At 30.7% G+C, this 16,408-nt stretch overlaps 1 pseudogene; it reads left to right on the forward strand.

Moving 5' to 3' along the window:
* The first annotated feature begins 5,560 nt into the window (after positions 1–5,560).
* On the forward strand, positions 5,561–6,106 carry LOC113851975 (annotated as a pseudogene).
* Positions 6,107–16,408: the final 10,302 nt, after the last annotated feature.

Raw genomic sequence — 16,408 nt, forward strand, 5'->3', positions numbered from 1 at the left:
GTGAAGGTGGTTGGTCTCACATCGTAGTGGGGTTTGAATGCAAATAAATCTTTTTACAGCTACTCTATGGATTTGAGATTTCATGGATGCAACTTGCCTGTGAGTATCATTGTGGATGGAGAGTTTCGGCACTTCAGCTCCTGCTTCTTCGACTCTACCATATGTGTTAATGTAAAAACTATAGTTTTTTATGGTTCTTTTTCAATAATTTATAATAATACTAAATATAAATATTTTATTAAAATAAAATTTTATTTATCAAACAACATTATTGATGGTTTTTTTAAATATATTCAAAATAATTCATTAATAATCTTTATACACTCTCAGTTTTACACAAGCATGAAGCATGCGTCTTTTATTTATTTTTTTAGTGTTCTTATTTCAATCGAATTAATATTTTTTATGAATTATTTAATGAAAATACATTTTTTTTATCTTGTTTAATTTAATTTCTTTAATTATTAGTTAAGTATTTTCAATTAACATCATACATGACTAGATATTTACAAATTGTCAGTAAAACCATCTTTTGTATATTAAACCGTTTTTTAATGTTTTTTAATAACAAGGTTTCAAATGTCGAGATTTATATTTAATTTATAATTCTTATTATCTACAAAATAATATTATATTAATCAATTAATTTTATACTCTATCTGTATTTATTATAAGGGCCCGTAAATTACATTAAACATTTGTCAGTTTTGAATAAAAAAAGCTTTTAAAAGAATTTTTGACATTATGCTAACAGTCTTCTTTGTCCTATTGTTGTGATCAAAAGAATTTTAAAATTAACATTTTCTTTCACCTTTGTATGATACAAGGAAATGGTCCTTGGCGCGATCATATGCAAAAGGTAGGAATTTTAGTATCTTATTTCTCACCGTTTTAATTATGTGCATCGTAATAAGCATTAATTTTGATGCTTTAAAAAATATTAGCAACACATTAAATTAACACACTTTTATTTATTGATTAAAATTTATTAAAATAAAAAGTTATAAGTCTCACTTTAAATTTAATATTTTTTAATAAATTTTAATAATAATTATAAAAATATTAAAAAGAATATATTTAAATATATATTTTTAAATTCAATAATTATGTAACAAAACATTACTATACATGCACTCATTCTTAAAGATATTTACGTGTACGTTCAAACGTATTTAACACAAACTGGTAAATTACTTATAGACGAACCAACTTTAAACAAATGATTTCATAACTTAATGGACCATAATTTAATAAATGTGTAAAAATTAAATTACTCTCTAAATTTAGTATAATTGGTTATTTTGATTCCTTATATACTTAAAAAGTATATATAATCTCTATTTTTGCGATCGTTAGTCAATTTAGTTTTGACAAAATTCCCAGATAAGTTGTTAAAAATAAATAATCCTTTGATTTTTTTTATAGGCAAAACAAATCTTATTAAAAAGAGTTCAAGGGGAACTCAAAACCCATATACACAAAAAATTACTAACTCAGAGAAATAAAAAGCAAAAATATACTTATGCAAAATTAAGACAGATGCAATTTCGTGGGTTCAAATACCAATCAGCTAACATAATAGCTTCTCCCTTACTAACAAGTGATAACCATTTCCAGGATCTCAGAATAATAGAATCTAAGACTTCCCTCTCATACAAAACACCATTGGAAAATATAATTCTATTTCTATGCAACCACAAAGACCACACTGTACTTACCCAAATAATTAATAAGCATATTCCTTCTCTTTTACTACAGCCAACACCAACCCAAGAAAGCAAGTGAGTCGATAAATCTGAAGGCAAAACCAGTGAGAATCTAAGCCAACGCGCAGTAAAGTACCAGATTTGAGATGAAACTGAGCACGTTAAAAATAAATGAGTTGGAAGTTCCTCCAAACCATGACAGAAACAACAAGTTATATCATCAATTTGAACACCACGGTCAATCAATAAACCTTTACAAGGAAGTGCATTCAACAACAATTGCCAAGAAAAAACCAGACACTTAAGAGGGACCTTCCCTCTCCATAGCCTTTGCAAGGCATCTGCCGTACACTGATCTACACTATTAGGACCACCAAAAAGTTCAAATAGCCATGAATACGCAGATTGCACTGAATAACAACCTGAAGAATCTGCCCTCCATACCCATTTATCTTCTTGTAGTAATTTAATAGAAACTCTATCCACAAGCTCCAACAAAAGATTAAAGCTCGAGATCTCATGTTGAAAGAGTCCTCTTTGCCAACTAACATTCCAAACCCATCTAGTGCCATCATGAAAACCATTCTCCAATACACGTGATTCAGCATTTCTCGCCACTGCAAATAATCGCGGAAATGCTTCACACAATCGCACCTCTCCTATCCACTTATCTCTCCAAAAAAGAGTGTGTAAACCTGCACCCACACTTCTATCAAACTTCTCATCCAGCCATGAATTTCCTTGATGAATAACCTCCAGCAAATCACGCCACCACAAAGAACATCTGTTGTGAACTGATGAACGCTGAAGAGAAGAAGCTAATCTTCCATATCTAGATTCCAACACCCGCACCCACAATGAACTAGAACAATTAACATCTCGCCACAACCATTTACCAAGAAGCGCCCAATTAAACCACTGCACATTCCTAATGCCCAAGCCACCATTCTTCCGCGGTCTACATACAGTTTTCCATTTCACCCAGGGGATTTTAGATCCATCCTTAACACCCTTCTATAAAAAATTCCGTTGGATAGTGACAATTTCCTTTATTACCGACTTTGACACCTTAAAAAAGGATAACGAGTGCAATGGCATAGAATTAAGAACGGCATTAATCAAAGTCACCCTACCTCCAATCGATAAATACCTATGCTTCCATGATACTAACTGCTTTTTAAGAGCCTCTAACACACCCTTCCATGCACTAGGCTTTCTCGGGTTAACACCTAACTGTAACCCGAGATACTTTAATGGGAAACTACCAATCTTACAATGTAGGAACTCCGCAGCCAAGTTTTCAAAGTCATCACCAGTGTTAATCCCCAATACAAAAGATTTATGGAAGTTAATTTTCATACTTGACATTAATTCAAAGCTACGCAATATTGCTTTCAAAGTCCACAAATTCTGCACCGAAGCCTCTCCCATAATCAATGTGTCATCCGCAAACTGCAACAAAGAAATATCTGGTCCCCCTTCCCCAATCGTCACACCAGAGAACAACCCACAAGTCACTGTCTTCCGCATAAGAACTCCTAACCCTTCCGCTGCCACAAGAAAAAGAAAAGGGGCAAGAGGATCCCCCTGTTTTAGGCCCCGCTCAATATGAACCTCCAATGTAGGACAACCATTAATCAAAGCTGATAGGCTTCCCCCACACACACAAGCTTCCATCCAACTGACCCATTTGTCTGAAAATCCAAAGCTACGTAACATAAACAAAAGATATCCCCACTCTAGCGAATCATACGCCTTCTCATAATCAAGCTTTAACACAAAACACCTCTTATTATACCTCCGCACATAATCAACTGCTTCATTAGCCACAAGTACACTATCTAACATGTTCCTTCTCGGGATAAAGGCTGATTGTTCTTCTGAAATTATTGAATTCAAAACTCCTTTCAACCTATTTGCCAAAAGCTTGGAAACAATCTTATAAAGACAACCTAATAATGAGATAGGCCGAAAATCAGATATCTGTTGTGGGCAAGACACTTTTGGCACAAGTGCTACAAAATAAGATAATAAAGACTTAGGTAGCTTCCCATTTCTACAAAATTCAGTAAGCATACCCATCACTTCTTCCTTGATCACTCTCCAAAACCTCTTAAGGAACACAAAATTGAAACCATCAGGCCCCGGACTTTTATCACCCTCACACTCCAAAATCATCTTTCCCACTTCCTCCTCCAAAAAAGCATTAACAAGCTCCTCATTCTGTAGAACAGAGACTCTTGGTAAATTATTAATATCAATAGTAGGTCGAAGCCAACTTCTACTACTAAAATGAGCCGCAAAATAGGACACCACACCTGTTTTAATCTCATTAACCTCTTCGACACATCTCTCTCCAATTTGGAGTGCATGTATATTATTTCGTCGCCGCCTCCCATTGACACATAAATGAAAGAACTTTGTATTTAAATCACCCTCTTTCCCCCATCTCACTCGAGCTTTTTGGGCTATGAGACTCTCTCTATTCTTCCTAGCCTTCCAAATATCACCCACCAACATTTGTTGACGCTTCTTCTCCACATCGGAAAGTTCTACCACTGAATTTTTATCATCAATCAAGCTCAACTCAGATGTCAAATCAGAGATCACCTTATCAACATTTCCAAATACCTCAATATTCCATTTTTTTAATGCAATCTTAACATTCCTTAACCTCTGGCTAGCTCTCTGGGCAGCCCATGGGAGGGTGCGTGGAAATATGATTTATGAAGATATAAATATTAAATTTAATTTATGAAAATATGATTTTTCATTCATTTTAGTTATTGTATTATAATTTATTAATAAATTCTTACATATACTGGTGATTTGGCATGTTAAATGTCATATAACATGTTATTATTATTTTAATTATAGAGAATTAAAAATGTTATAACATAAAGTGATTAAAAAATTATTTATTTTTATGCATATTTTTAATGAAGTGTTATATGAGAAAAATATGAAATGTTTTTTTTAAGTCACGATATGTTATAACATTCTTAATTAACATAACTTGAAAAACATTAGCATTTTATTTTTTGTTTAACATATTACATAATCATTTATGTAAGAATTAATTAATAGATTCTAACAAAGAGACTAAAATAATAGTAAACCATATATTTAGAGACTAATTTTATAATTTTTCATGAGACTAAATTGAAAGAATTCCTCCCTTAAGAATTAAATTAAAGTTTTAATTAACTCTAATTGCATACTAATGCTAAAGACTATATATATTAACATCAACAATCAAATTGACTAATGTCAAAATCAAGGGATTAAATTTATTTTTCTTTAGCGTTGTTAACTAATTTGATAGATAATATTAGTTTTACTTTAACAAATACCTTATTTATTGCATTTTCATATTTAGTGTGTAATCAAATGATTCTTTATCAGACTATTTATATATTCACTCAAGTAAAATACTCTTGTAGACACTATTAGTGCTGCTTGGATAGGTGAGTTCTTCTTCTGCTTTATGCTATGACAGAAGTTTTACAAGAATATTTGTTATAATGAATTGACATCGTTATTAACTTTTGATTATAAGACCCTACAATATCAATCATTGAATATTTAACAAATTATGACTTTAGGCTCTTATATTATATATGTTGGTCGTCTTCTTTTTCCAACTTTGTTATTTTTGTGAAATTGCCTCACAAGACTGCTCAAAATAATAAAAGGACCAAACCAAAAATTCGAAGGTGAAACGAATTATAAATTAGGATTAATCATGGGACACTACGTGCTACCATCATTCTTGGCAGGCAAATTTTTGCTCGGGTTGACATTATTTAGTGGGATTTTGATATGCAAATGGCAAAGAAGACATGTGTCAATGGATGGCAGGAGTTTTCAATAGCAAATTGGATGAAGGAGGTTATGGTTCTGTGTTTAAGGGGAAGCTGCGTAGCGGGCCTTGTGTGGCAATAAAAATGTTATGTAAATCAAAAGGTCATGGACAAGACTTTATCAGTGAAGTTGCAACCATTGGCAGAATACATCATCTAAATATAGTGCAATTAATTGGATTTTGTGTTGAGGATAAAAACGCGCTCTTGTTTATGAATTTATGTCAAATGGATCTCTTGATAAATTTATTTTCTCTAAAGATGACAGTATACATTTAAGCTATGAAAAAATATATAATATATCAATTGCGAGTAGCTCGTGGGATAGCTTATCTCCACTATGGGTGTGATATGCAAATTTTGCATTTTGATATCAAGCCCTACAATATCTTACTTGATGGAAACTTCATCCCAAAAGTTTCCGACTTCGGATTGGCAAAGCTATATCTAATAGATAATAGAATTGTCACCATGACTGCTGCAAGAGGGACAATTGGGTATATGGCTCCATAATTGTTTTATAATGGCCTTGCATGATGGAAGCACGGCCTTGCATATTGTAAGCACGACCATGCATCAATTATAAGCACAGCCATGCTTTAGGAAGTAGGGGCATGCATCAGAAATGAGCATGGCCTTGCTTCATCGAAGCACGACCATGTATTAAGTAAAAGCACGGCCGTGCATAGAAATTTTACGGCAAAATAAGGAATATAATTCATAAAATATATAGATAATTTTAGAATTACATCAAAGTGAATTTTACTCACCAAAGTGATTAAATTCTCAAGTTAATTAATTCTAAATTACATTATCATAATGAGAACTTCACAATTTAGTGCTTAATTTTAAGGGTAGCTTGTTAGTCACCAAAGTGGCATAGTTTTAAAAGTTCTTTAAGCATTTAATTGTGTGTTATAAATTGTTCAAAATTGTTTGATGCTATATGAAAATAAAGAGTGAACAATTTAGGTCATTAATTATAACGCTAGGAGATCGTCCAAAGGTGAATCATTGCATATGACTAATGACATTAAGGAGACATGTAAGCACTTTATAATATGTTTGTATTTCCAAAGATGACTTGCATATTGGTTTGAGTGACTGGTTATCAATTAAAGTTGTTTATTAGTATCATTATAGATAAATTGTGTATTTAGGCGTTACCCAAAGGTAAACTTAGATGCATAATTGATGACAGTTGACTGTCTGAATCCATTAAGTTTATTCAAAGCATAAATATTTAAGCATGTGTTAAATATTTTAGTCTCTATGAATACGTATAGCATGAGCAATGGCGTAGTCAAGTTCAATGGGCTTAATTATGATGATTGGGTTGAACAAGTTCGATTCCAGCTAGGTGTTATGGACTTAGACTTAGCAATCATCATGGAACAAGAGCCTGCAGCCATCACAGAGACCAGTACTGAAGAGGAAAGAACTCTTCATGAGGCTTGGAAAAGGTCGAATAGGCTGAGTTTGAGCTTGCTGAAGATGACTATGGCTGAAAATGTGAAACCATCAATGCCAAAGACTGAAAATGCTAGGGATTATGGCAAAGGTAAAAGAGTATGCACAATCGAACATTACTGACAAGTCCATTACAGGTATCCTGTTGACTGAGCTAACTATGAAGAAGTTTGATTGGTCACGACCCATTCATGACCATGTGACTGACATGATCAATCAAGCGGCAAAGTTGAAATCAATGGGCATGGAGGTAAAGGAATTCTTTCTAATATAGTTCATTTTAAACTCACTCCCTCTTGAGCTTGGTCAATTGCAGGTGAATTACAACACCATTAACGATAAATAGAACATACAGGAAATTAAGGCCATGCTAGTTCAGGAGGAAGGGAGGCTGAAGAAGGTGAAAGAACACTCTGTCCATCTCACATTTCATGAAAGGGCTAGTAGTAGCAAGGCTAAGCTAGGTAAGAAGGACAACAAGGACAAGAAGGATAAGACCTTATTAAAGGTTCGTGAAGGCCGAATCCAAAAGGGCCAGAGGTGCTTCTTCTGCAAAAAGACTGGTCATTTCAAGAAAGATTGTCCGAAGAGAAAGGTTTGGTTCGAAAGGAAAGGTATATATTATGTTTCAGTATGCTTTGAATCAAATCTTATTGAGGTACCTAAAAATACTTGGTGGTTAGATTCTGGTACAACTACTCATGTGTCACATATAATGCAGGGATTTCTTTCGATCCAGCCCATAAGCGGAACTGAAAAGTTCTTGTACATGAGAAACATAATGAAGGCACAGATAGAAGGAATAGAGACTTACAGATTGATCTTGCATACTGGTTGCTGCATAGATCTAGAAAAGTGTCTTTATGTTCCTGAATGTGCTAGAAATTTAGTTTCTATTGTAAAGTTGGACTAGTTTGGTTTTAATTTTAAGATTGGAAACAATACATTTTCTTTATATAAACACTCATACTATTTTGGATCTGGTACATTAATTGATGGTTTATATCGTTTCAATCTTAATGTTAAATTTGCTGAATCTCTGTTTCATGTTGAGAATGCTATTAGTAGTAATTTGAATGTTCGTAATGAATGCTCTGCTTTCTTATGGCATCAAAGGTTAGGTCACATATCCAAGGAAAGGATGATGAGGTTAATGAAAAGTGAAATTTTACCTCAATTGGATTTTGTTGACTGGGATATATGTGTGGATTGTATTAAAGAGAAACAAACTAAACACACATCAAAGAATCCAGCCACAAGAAGCAATCAACTCTTAGAGTTGATACACACTGATATTTATGGTCCGTTTGACATCCTATCTTGGGGTGGTGAAAGATATTTCATTACCTTCATTGATGACTACTCATGTTATTATTATCTGTATGTGTTGGATGAAAAATCTCAATCAGTGGATGTCTTACAGGTGTTCATTGATGAGGTGGAAAGGCAACTGGATAGAAAGGTAAAAGTTGTGAGGTCAGATAGAGGTGGTGAATATTATGGAAAATCTGATGAAAGTGAACAATGTCCAGGTCCATTTGCAAAACTTCTGGAAAGTCGAGGCATATGTGCACAATATACTATGCCTGGTACACCACAACAAAATGGTGTGGCTGAAAAGAGGAATCATACTATCATGAAAATGGTTAGGAGTATGTTGAGTTATAGTTCTGTACCTATGTCTTTGTGGATGTACGCATTAAAGACTGCTGCATATTTGCTTAATAGAGTTCCTAGTAAGGCAGTTCCAAAGACTCCTTATGAACTGTGGACAGGAAAGAAACCCAGTTTAAGACATCTTCATGTCTGGGGTTGTCCAGCAGAAGTAAGAGTATATAATCCACACGAAAAGAAGCTTGATGCTAGAACCATAAGTGGTTATTTCATCGGCTATCCTGAAAAATCAAAGGGGTACAAATTCTACTGTCCTAACCATAGTATGAGAATAGTTGAGTCTGGAAATATAAGGTTCATTGAAAATGGTCAGTTTAGTGGGAGTGGTGAAACACGAAAGGTGAAAATTAAAGAGACACGTGCAGAAACTCCTGTAGTTGATGTCTCTTCTCCCATTGTTGTTCCTCTTGTTGTATCACGGTCACACAACATAAGGAGACAACAAGTTAATTTTCCAAACTCACAAGAACAACATATAAAGGATGAACCAGCTGAAAATGTGCAAGTCACAAGTGAGCAAGAGGAAGGTGAGCCATAAGAGATAGCATTAAGGAGGTCTGTGAGACAAAAAAAGATCAGCTATTTTGAATGACTATATGGTTTACTCACTTGAGCATGAATGTGACTTGAGTATTAATGAGGATCCAGTCTCATTTAAGCAAGCCATGGAATGTTACAATTCTGAAAAGTGGTTGAATGCCATGAAAAAAGAGTTAAAATCAATGAGTGACAACAAGGTATGGGACCTAGTCGAGTTGCTGAAGGTTCAAGACGAGTCGGTTGCAAGTGGGTCTTTAAGACCAAACGTGACTCAAAAGGCAATGTTGAGAGATACAAGGCTAGACTTGTTGCTAAAAGATACTCAAAAGGATGACATAGACTATAAAGAGACATCTTCTCCAGTTTCAAAGAAGGACTATTTAAGAATTGTTATAGCTTTGGTGGCTTATTATGACTTAGAGCTCCACCAAATGGATGTTAAGACCGCCTTTCTGAATGGTGACTTGGAAGAGGAAGTTTATATGGATCAGCCAGATGGCTTCTTGACCGCAGGTAAAGAAAGTATGGTGTGTAAGTTAAAGAAATCAAAACATGGGTTGAAACAGGCTTCCAGACAGTGGTATCTTAAGTTCAATGATACCATCATGTCATATGGTTTTGTAGAGAACACTGTTGACTGGTGTATCTATATGAAGGTCAATGGGAGTAAGTTTATCATTTTAGTCCTGTATATTGATGACATTCTTCTTTCTACTAATGATGTTGGGCTGCTGCATAATGTAAACGAATTTCTCTCTAAGAACTTTGAGATGAAAGATATGGGTGAGACTTCTTATGTGATTGGAATAAAAATATTCCGTAATAGATCACAAGGATTACTGGGATTGTCTCAGAAAGGCTACATCAACAAAGTATTAGAGAGATTCAAAATGGAAAAGTGCTCATCAGGGGTAGTTCCAATTCAAAAGGGAGACAAGTTTAGTGAAATGCAATGTCCCAAGAATGAGTTGGAGCAGAAAATAATGGAATTTATTCCCTATGCATCAGTGGTCGGGAGTTTAATGTATGCTCAGACATGCACTCGGCCTGATATCAGTTTTGCTGTTGGAATGTTAGGTCGATATCAAAGTAATCCCAGAATGAACCACTGGAAGGCTGCAAAGAAAGTCCTTAGGTATTTACAAGGCACCAAGGACTACATGCTTACTAATAGGAGATCTAGTCAACTGGAAGTGGTTGGCTACTTGGATTCAGACTATGCTAGATGTGTAGACTCAAAGAAATCAACCTTTGGCTACATCTTCTTGTTAGCTGGAGGTGCAATTTCATGGAAGAGCGGAAAGGAGTTCATCATTGCTACGTCTACCATGGAAGCAGAATTTGTGACATGCTTTGAGACCACTATTCATGCTTTGTGGTTGCAGAACTTTGTCTTAGGGCTTGGTATTGTTGATAATATAGAAAAGCCGCTGAGAATGTACTGTGATAATTCCGTAGCCGTCTTCTTCTCTAAGAATGATAAGTATTCAAATGGAGCAAAGCATATGGACTTAAAATACTTATCAGTGAAAGAAGAAGTGCGGAAACAGAAAGTGTTTATTGAGCATATTGATACTGATTTAATGATAGCGGATCCGCTAACTAAGGGTTTGACCCCTAAAACATTTTCTGGCCATGTTGGTAGAATGGGCATTATAGACAAGTCCTTGTTAGCATGATTGTGTGATTCACATATATGTGTATAGATTGTTTTACTCATATTATTGTAGACATTTTGGGAATTCAATAAAAGTATTGTTTCTGCTTGTTTACTTGTTATCTGAATTGTGTTAATGTACATGTATGATTTGAGTTTGATAACAGGTTGAGTGTTAAAAACACATCAGAGTTACAGTCTGTAGTATGACTGATTAAAACTATTATGATTTGGGTTGGTTCTGTGATACTTGGAAGGAATCATGTCGTCAAATGACTTGTGACCGCCATGATCTGATCAACTTAAATCATTAAAAGATGATGACTTGATATTATCAATGATATGCGCACTTACAGTTCATTGAGTCGTCACATAGGCCAAGTGAGAAATTGTTAGATTATTTTAATAATCTTATTATAGTGGCCTATGTAACTTATAGCATGACTCTAATTAATGATTTAATGTGATAGTGGTTAAATATAAAATATAGAGTTATTGAGGGTATAATTGTAAATACAATTATAAGGAAACCTTCCTCTCTCCCTTTATATAAATTAAAGAGCGGTTACCAAATAGGTTACGACATTTTCTATTCTCACTTTCATAGTCTCTGAGTGAGCTCACGGTAAACGCAAGAAAAGAACTTTCTCTCACCTATTCGAGAGGAGCTGAAAGAGGAAGGAAGAGTTGGAAAAAATTACCAAGGGATCAACGACATCAAAGAGAGAAGTAACATTTAGAAACAATTGATTTCTAAACCCTTAATTGTATGAGAACCATGTATTGCGTTGTGAGAACAACATAATTCACGATCTAATGGAAAATGGTAATTTCATAATAGTCATTGCATAATGAAAATTACATAATGGATTAAAGAACATTCTAACAAGTCACACTAAAGTTTATTAAAAAAAAATTTTAAAACATGATAATATTTAAAATTAGAAATAAGTTTAGAAATTATTTACGTATAAGGAAAGTATTAGTATCTACAACGTTCGCTTCAATAATGATTACTTTAAATTAATTATGTAAATTTATTTTAATTTTAAAAATATATATGCTATTTTTATATTTAAAGAAAAAATTTATTTATTGAAATATTAATTGATATCTTATAAAAGAGGAAAATTATTTTCAAAATGATTTTAATTTGACAGGTCTGACTATGACTTATTCGTATCTGCAAGTGTAGTAGGAAACTCAAAGTCAAGTAGTTCTTTAAAAAATATTATGAAGTTGGTTGATTAAAATCAAGTTTAGTAAAAGAAATTTTATTTTGACATTAACAATATTTTTATAAAATTATAATGTTTAAGATATAAGATAACGTGATTATACATGTATAATATGATAAACAATACGTAAGGTAAAGAGAGATTATACAACTACATTACAAATTATTGCAAAAAGAGTGTAGTAATTGAGATAATGTATTTTAATTTATAAATTTTTTTTGAATATATATTTTAATTTTAAATTTGATACTAAAGAGATTTAAGACACTAAGCTATACATAAATTTCTCTTATAACTTATTCGTTAACTAAAGGCGACGTAAATATTATATAATAAAAGAGAGAAATTAATTTACATAATCAAATATTTAGTTGTTTAATTTATTGCAGTTAAAAACACGATTATATTTTTTTAATTTAAAATTAATTATATTTAATGAAAGGAAAAATATTTAAAAAAATATATATTTAAATTAATTAGTAAAGATAATTATTTAATTAAAATAAATAAAAATTTAAATTTAATTTGTATTGTATTAGACTCAAGGTAATGTTGAAATACAAAAATATTAATGATTTAAAATGTATAAAGGTAGATATGTTAAATATTAGCATCGTAGATCATTACATCAATTAAGTGAATTAATTATAATTTGATTAATAAATATATTAAATTAAATAATAAAATAGAAAAATATTTAGAATATTTTTTAAATAATTAATGAAATGAAGTTAAAAGAAATATACTTTAATTAAATAATCAGTTAAATAATTAATTGAAGATGAATCATGAATATTTTGTAATATTTAATAATTCAAGAGAGGAATATGTCAAAGAAAAATAAATAAATAAATAAAATAATTTTATAATTTATCAATTTATGAGATAAAATTTAATTTTAAATATATTAATAGTAAATAAGACATAAGATAACATGAGTATATATATGTCTTGTCAACTTGTAATAAATAAAAGTGAGTTACTACATATAAATATTATAAATTGTTGCAGTAACAAAACAATTTTGTTTCAATTGAATTAATTGATTTTAAAAAAAATTTGTTTATGATATATATTTGGTAAATTAATAAAATAATTATTTAATTAATTAAACTTTTAATATAATAAATTTATATAGAATAAATTTTAAGATAACATAAGTAGATCTTATCAATTTATAATACATAATAAAAGAGAAGTTATATATTATCATTATAATTTGATGTAAATATTTTATGTATAAAATATAATTTATCAAATATAAAATAAAATATAATAATAAAATTAATACTAATGAACAAATAAATGAGATGTATCAATAAATAAAAATAACAAAATTATAATAAAAAAGTCGATCCTTAGTATTATTTTCATTTAGCTCACCAATATCAATGTTATTATTTACAAAGATAAAAAAGAATTAATAATAATAAACCAAAGAATCAAATATATATAAAAAAATTTAATGAAAAAATAGGATATATATATATATATATATATAAGTCATTTTTTTATATACTAATTTTATTTCTTTTATTTATTTTGTAAATAATACTAAAATAATAAAAAAAAATTAATTGAAAAATTATTAAAAGAATGCATTCATTTTTATTTTAACTTTATTTTGATGTATAAATAATTTTATTTCTTTTATTTATTTTGTAAATAATACTAAAGTAACAAAAAAATTTAGTTAAAAAATTATTAAAATAATGCATTCATTCTTATTTAACTTTATTTTGATTTATAGTATATATATATATATATATATATATATATATATATAACACGAGCATAATGTCTAAATATTTTGTAAGAAAATGAGTAGAATAATTTTGCAAAATAATAAAAGATGATGAATAAAAGAACATATAGAAATATTGTTCTTCTTATTGAAACTTGTTGAGAGTTTGATACAAATATATTGTAAAGATATTGGAAGACTATAAGGCTTGAGATCTAAAGGATATTGAAAAAGTAAGAGGCTAGTAAATTTCGCCGTGTCCTAGAATGGTAAATGGTTTTTCTTTTTATTTTAGACTTTGACTCCTGTTGCGAGATTTCTTCTTATCTCTTGTCATATCTTGTTTTCCATTTGTGATAATTTAGTCCTGTCATCCTTGCTTTTTCTTTGAGTGTAGTCTTGTCTATGGTTGCTTTCTTTTGGTGCTGTCTTGGAAAAATTCTATCTCTGATGGAAAGGTAGATAGATTCCATAGCAATCGTCTTTATTGCTATCAGCTAAATCTTCGTAATCTTCAAGTAGATTTGGACTATTTTTGTCTTCAGAAATATTGGATGGAGATAATAAGGTCAAAATATTATTAAATTCTTGTTCATTTCTTGGTGTAGATAATTTTGTCAATATTTGGGCTTTTTGAGCAAGAAATTCTTGATCAGCTTTTTCACCAATAATTGTTTCTATAACATTTTTCTTTGAAGTTTGTCCGTGATGAATTAACCACTGGTCTATTTTTTGTATGCTGAATAGATCCATATTGAATTTAGTCCACCATTTTATTTTAACGGTTTTGACTAGCATCTATATTGTTAATTTCTCTTTTAATTTGACTGAATCATATTCTCACATAGTAATCCATGTTACTTCGAAACTTGCTACAAAAGTTATTAACTGACATTCTAGAGTAAACTTGGTATTTTTAATAAAATATTGTAAAGAAGATTTGGTTGTTTCAGGGAATATTTGAGAGTTGGTCCAAAATCATGGAACCAATAATGAAACCATCTTGGAAATTTGAGGGAAATTTCTTTTCAAAATCAAATAAACCAAGAATGGGTTGCAGATACATTATATTTCTCCAAGCATCAATGTAATCAAAGTAATTATATTGTGTAGACTGGTAATTTATTGTAAAAAGCTTGTAATGAAAAAGGAGACAACCTTAATCCTGTATTGTTAAAATCTTGTTTATTTTGAATTTTGAAAATATTATTTCTTGGGTTTGTTCATCTCGCTGGTGAGTTAACTCAATAGAATGAGTATCTACCAAAATAAGCTCATAAAATTCTCTTCTTTATTGTGCTGAAGAAGGAACAACATGATAGTTTTGAGAAAAAAAATCATTTTTACTATTTTGTTCCTAGGCAATGAAAACCATTCTGATTCTATGGCCATTATGGGAATGCATCCTTCTTTTTCAACATACTATTTTTCTAGATATATCTGTTTTGTCATATTGGGAGATACTAGTACTGTGAATTTATTAGCTAATTGTATGATTTTTGAAGGAGTAATTGGTTTTGTGGATTAGGATGGATTTTGTAAAACTTATAAAGCTATCATTACCTTTTTTCCTTTTTCTGATCTTGGTTTTGAAGGAGTAGGAAAGGGAGGCTTTGAATCCTCCTTTTTTTGAGTAACAAAATGAGAACTAGTCATTTTGGACATATTTATCTTGTAAAAATTCTCTTGTAAGATAGTCTGGTAAATAATTTTTATTTCTCTTGATATGTTCTATTTCAAAATCAAAATTAGATAATAAAGTCTGTCATCTGGCAAAGATATGTTTTGAGACTATATTTTTAACATCTTTTTGTAAAACTGAAAAGGCTAATTTACAATTAGTTTTAATTAAAGAAATTGTTAAATAAATCATCTTGAAATTTTTATAAACATAAAACAATTGATAAAATTTCTTTTTTTATAGTAGAATATTTTTACAGTGCAAGATGCCATATCCCTAAATGGTATCTAACTATTTGTTCTTTCTCTTGTATTTTTTGTTTTAACACACCCCTCTATCCTAAGTTTGAAGCATCTGTTTCTATCTACTATTAAAAAGGCTTTGGGATTAGGGATTCCTAAACATGGAAGGTTTTGTACTAAAGTTTTTATTTGTTTAACAACATTAGTCATTTCTATATTCCATGTAGGAGGGTTTTTTCTTAACCTTTTGTATAAAGGTGCACATATTGTCCTAATATTAGGTATGAAATCTGCTATATAATTTAGACATCCTCAAAATCTTTGTAATTTTTGTTTTTCTTTTATTTCATCTAAAAATTTGTTTGCAAATTCTATTGACCTTTGTATTGGGGTGACTTTCCCTTGATAGATTTCATATCCTAAAAACCTGATTTTTTCTTGGAATATTTTCATTTTCTTTTATTAATTCTATAAATTTATTAAGATGTTGTATATGTTGACAAATATTTTTTGAAAATATTAATACATCATCTAAATAGACAATGGAAAATTCTATATATGGGTAAAAAACATTATTCATAATTTCTTGAAAC

This window comes from Abrus precatorius, unplaced genomic scaffold (assembly GCF_003935025.1).
Source record: "Abrus precatorius isolate BTA unplaced genomic scaffold, Abrus_2018 Scaffold10, whole genome shotgun sequence".
Classification (NCBI taxonomy): domain Eukaryota; kingdom Viridiplantae; phylum Streptophyta; class Magnoliopsida; order Fabales; family Fabaceae; genus Abrus; species Abrus precatorius.